Source organism: Vigna unguiculata, unplaced genomic scaffold (genome assembly GCF_004118075.2).
Source record: "Vigna unguiculata cultivar IT97K-499-35 unplaced genomic scaffold, ASM411807v1 contig_525, whole genome shotgun sequence".
NCBI classification, from domain to species: Eukaryota; Viridiplantae; Streptophyta; class Magnoliopsida; order Fabales; family Fabaceae; genus Vigna; species Vigna unguiculata.
Window position 1 is genome coordinate 89,780 of NW_021011242.1, and position 5,365 is coordinate 95,144.

General features: G+C 40.1%; 1 non-coding gene across 1 annotated transcript; it reads left to right on the forward strand.

Annotated features, from left to right (window-relative positions):
- The first annotated feature begins 1,349 nt into the window (after positions 1–1,349).
- Positions 1,350–1,458, forward strand: LOC114172274. Its single transcript, XR_003601974.1, has one exon. It is a non-coding gene; the product is annotated as a small nucleolar RNA R71 (small nucleolar RNA).
- Positions 1,459–5,365: the final 3,907 nt, after the last annotated feature.

Consider the following 5,365-nt stretch of genomic DNA (forward strand, 5'->3'; position numbering starts at 1 on the left):
ATTGAGGCACCAAGATCAAGCATTGCATTTTCAAATTTATTGTTACCTATGATGCAAGGTACACAAAATGTACCTAGGTCCTTGCACTTCTCAGGAATCTGAGGAACAGATTTACCTATCAATGCTGACACGTTTCTGCCCATGCTGATCTTTTCGTTTCCCTTTAGCCTCCTCTTGTGCGTGCATAGCTCCTTCAAGAACTTTGCATATCTAGGAATCTGTTTAATGGCATCCAACAGAGGTATGTTCACCTCAACCTTCCTAAAAGTTTCCAAGATCTCACTGTCAACCTCTTCCATCTTTTTGCTTGGAATGGCTCTTGGAGGGAAAGGAAGAGGTATGGAAGGTGCAGCAGTAGAGGTGGAAGGTGTAGAAGTCGCACCAGATATGGAAGGACCAGCTGCATGAGCATCACGCTTTCTCTGAAGTGTGGCAGGGTCGGCTTCCTTTAGAGGTGTAGGCTCGGAAGTGGGAACTTCAATATTCTTCCCAGATATCAAAGTAATGGCACTCACATTCCTAGGATTTTCCACCGTCTGTGATGGAAGCTTGTCAGAATTCTGAGCCTGTGCCTGGTTTAGTTGAGTGGCCATCTGCCCCATTTGATTTGTCAAACTCTGGATTGAGGCCCTAGTCTCCTGCTAAAATTGCATATTTTGAAGGGTCATCATCCTGACTAACTCCTCCAATGAAGTAGAAGAAGAAGGTGCAGGTGCTGCAGCAGGAGCTGGTGTGGGTACAGGTGGAACAGGAGCAGCTTGTGGTGCAGGTGCAACTCTTTGTTATGGAGGTGGTTGCACATTTTGAAATTGTTGGGGCTGCTGGTTACCCTGGTTTCCCCATCTCAAATTAGGGTGATTCCTCCATCCTGGATTATATCTGTTGGTTGACAAATCATGGTGGTTTTGTTGTTGCTGTTGGGGCCTATTGTTGTTGAAAATATTTGCTGCATAGGCCTGAGGGGTATCCACTGGTGTAGAAGAAGAAGCCTGTTGTTGCAATGCTGGGCAAGAGTCTGTAAAGTGATCAACAGATGTACAAAGGCCACAAACTCTTGCAGCTGGAGCTCTCTGATTGGAAGCAAGTTGGTTGACCAGTGTGGTAAGAGCATCAATCTTACTCTCCAACTTCTTCGTGTACTCGGCTGCTCCTACATCATGAACACCTCTAACAACTATGGCATCACTCCTTGTGCCAAATTGTTGAGAATTTGAAGCCATGTTCTCTATTAATTGTCTGGCTACAGCTGGGGTTATGTTACCAAGGGCACCACCACTTGCAGCATCAATCATATTTCGATCCATGTGGTGCAAGCCTTCATAAAAATACTGCAGGAGGAGATGTTCAGAAATCTGATGGTGTGGACAGCTTGAACAGAGATTCTTGAACCTCTCCCAGTACTCATAAAGGGTCTCCCCAGATTACTGCTTGATGCCAGAAATCTCCTTCCGTATGGCTGTTGTCCTTGAAGCAGGAAAGAACTTGGCAAGGAACAATCTCTTCAGGTCATCCCAGCTTGTGATGGACCTGGGTGCTAGGTAGTACAGCCAGTCTTTGGCATTACCCTCCAAAGAATGAGGGAAAGCCTTCAAGTATACATGGTCCTCTTGTACATCTGCAGGCTTCATGGTGGAACAGACGACATGAAACTGCTTCAAGTGTTTGCACGGGTCCTCACCTGCAAGACCATGAAACTTTGGCAACAAGTGTATCAAACAAGTTTTCAGCACATATGGAACCTCCTCCTTAGGGTATTGTATGCATAAACTATCATAAGTGAACTCTGGTGCAGTGAGCTCACTCATGGTTCTCTCATGAGGTGGAGGAGGTTGAGCCATGTTATCAGTATGAAAATGCTCAGAATATACAGTATGCTCAGAATGCAAAGAATGAGGAGTGTCAGGAATGTGATGAGAATCAGAAGAATCAGGAAATGTCACTGAATATTCAGCATGCAAAGATGGATTCCTAGGATGCCTACTTCCTCTGTGGAATGTCCTATCAATCTCAGGGTCAAATGGTTGTAATTCACTTGGGTTTCCCCTAGTCATGCACCAAAAAGCACTAATTGTAGTGATATTGGCATAACAAAGGGTATAACTACAAGTATACTCAAATGACCTTCAAATGACTTGAAAATTGGTAGGATATTCCTTTGAGTTGTCAAACAGAAGCACAAAAAAAATCAGATCAAAACTCAAAGCACAAGTATTTTTGACAATTTTTCAAAAGTAAGAAAAATGAAGAAAAATCACAAAAAACACTGCTGAAATGTAGAAAATGGCATTTTCTGGAGATTCTGAGTTTGCAAACCGGCGGAGCGGGTTACAAGAAGGTGGGAAATCAAATTCTATCCCAAATCCATATAAAATAATAGTGATTCTGATAACCAGAGCAAAAGTTATGGTCCTCTGAAGTTTCACTAAAAATCAGTCCAAAAATTTTTTGAATCTCTTAACTCAGACCATACCAACTGCTCTAGCTATTTTTCCTATCAAGTTCAACGTCTTAGAAGTGGGGGAAAAAATTTCAAGTCAAAACAAGCTCCGTAGCTACCAAAACAAAAATCCAGAAGTTAAATGCCAGATTCGGACACTATTCAAACACTATTCACTACTACAATTGACACTATTCATGCGCGCCGCGACACTATTCACTACACTACACAGAAACACACAGGAATGGAAACAGGCACTGAACTTAACACAACATTAACATCACAATGAACATATACCAACTCAACCACACTTGAACTACACACACACACCAAAACACAAAACACAAACACACTGGAAATTTTACTTTGAACGAAACGATTGGTCCCCGGCAACGGCACCAAATTTGATAGAGGCCGTACCCCACCAAATTAAAACATATTAAATGCAGTACATGAAAGTGAACCAAGTCGTCTCCCAACGACCAATATTTTCATTCAAAGCGACTTTTCCAGATGAACACAACAATAAAACACAGGGGGGGGGGTTGGCAGATTCACACAAGTTTGCTAAATTGTAATCAAAACTGAATTAAACACACAATTCAAAACGTACTGGTCCTTTGATTCCACTAAAAATCAACCAATCACAGGTTACTAAATCAAGTCTCTTACCCAATTTACTCTCATGAAATCCGAATTAATCAACTATGCGAAAATTAACACAGCTTCAACCATTAAGCATAACACACATCCTTCTTTCAATTTCACACACTCACACACAGATTAAGCAACTGTGGCCAAAACCCGAACTCACTAAGCATGACAAGGATTCTGAAATTGTGGAAAACATAAACTCATGATTAAGCATCACAAATTCCATTTCATTCAAAGCTACGAAATTGAATAGGATGAAGAGAAATTAGGAATTGGAGTGCACTGCAAAACATCAACCTCATGGTTTCAAATCAGTTTCTTCAAGGAACCAATACGAAAAACTTAGCTAGACATGGAAAATGAACAATCACTCACTTCGAATCTGAAACAGAAATTGCAATTTAACCGTTCAAATGACTTCAAATTGATATTGAAAGCTTAAAATGGTGCAGCAAACGAAATGGGCAAGGGATAAGAGAAGAGCAACAAAAACAGCCACCAAAAACGAAAATGCTTCAATATAAAGTTACCCAAACGGTAGAAAACGTTAATACAACTTCAATGTGCTGTCCAAGACTCATAAATCGTGAAAAACCAATGGAAAACGTGAAAAATTCGTCTGTGCCACCATGGGTCACCTTCCAAAACTTTAAAACAACAAAAATGGAGGTTTTTGAGAGTGGAGAAGAAGAAGGAGAGGCTGGCCTCGTTTCATGCAGACCTAATTCGTGGTCATATCACCCTTGCCACTCATAATTACAAAACTGCCACTCTGCCACTCAGATTTACTAAAATGCCACTCTGGGCCTCAAATGTTGACCCATTGACTTTGCTGACGTGTAAATGACATGGAAATGATGTGGCAATGATGTGGAAATTCTCTTCAACTAAATATTAATGTCCAAGCTCCAAAATTTGCTTCACCCAAATACCTAAAAATAATTAAAAACAAAAATTAGGCCAAATAATGTGAAATTAGTCCAAATTCGGAACAGTGGCCCAATAAAGCCCAACAGATGAAAAACACTCTAATGATGAACAATTAAGCACTAATCAACTGTCTAATGGGTGCACAAAGGCTAGTGGAATAGAAGAAAATAATGACTCATCAAAGAGTTTGTGGGAGCAATATCACATAATACTTCTTTCACACATTGTCCTGTACTGAATTTAATCCTTGCTTGATTCGGATGAAAGCGTGGTGGTACTAGAGTTTCTCCACCAATCTTTGGCTTAAACCATTGTTGTCGCTTTCGTAAACGAATGCAACTAAACAGGGGTGGCCTTCGATTAAACACCTTGTTTCTCTACTTCCTTTTCCATCATCTTTATCTTTTCTTCCTTTTCTTTTTCTTCAATTTCCCTTCTTTCTGCAGTTTATATTTCTTCTTTTTCTATTTTCTCCTTCAGCCTATGTTGATCATTATTGGCTTGTCTTGGTGTCATAAATTTCAACTTCATTTCATGTCCCTCATGACTCAAATAAAGGGAACGTTCATCATGATTGAGCGTTTTAAAACGAAGCCATGCCCATCTCAAAAGAAGATGACAAGAGTTCGTGGGAGCAATATCACACAATACTTCTTTCACACATTGGCCTGTACTGAATTTGATCCTAGGTTGATTTAGATGAAAGCTTGGTGGTACTAGAGTTTCTCCACCAATCTTTGGCTTAAAACATTGTTGTCGCTTTCGTAAACGAATGCAACTAAACATGGGTGGCCTTCGATTAAACGCCTTGTTTCTCTACTTCCTTTTCCATCATCTTTATCTTTTCTTCCTTTTCTTTTTCTTCAATTTCCCTTCTTTCTGCAGTTTATATTTCTTCTTTTTCTATTTTCTCCTTCAGCCTTTGTTGATCATTACTGGCTTGTCTTGGTGTCATAAATTTCAACTTCATTTCATGTCCCTCATGACTCAAATAAAGGGAACGTTCATCAGGATTGAGCGTTTTAAAACGAAGCCATGCCCATCTCAAAAGAAGATGACAAGAGTTCGTGGGAGCAATATCACACAATACTTCTTTCACACATTGTCCTGTACTGAATTCGATCCTTGGTTGATTCATATGAAAGCTTGGTGGTAACCAGAGTTTCTCCACCAATCTTTGGCTTACAACATTGTTGTCGCTTTCGTAAACAAATGCAACTAAACATGGGTGGCCTTCGATGAAACATCTTCTTTCTCTACTTCCTTTTCCATCATCTTTATCATCTATTCCTTTTCTTTTTCTTCAATTTCCCTTGCTTCTGCAGTTTATATTTCGTCTTTTTC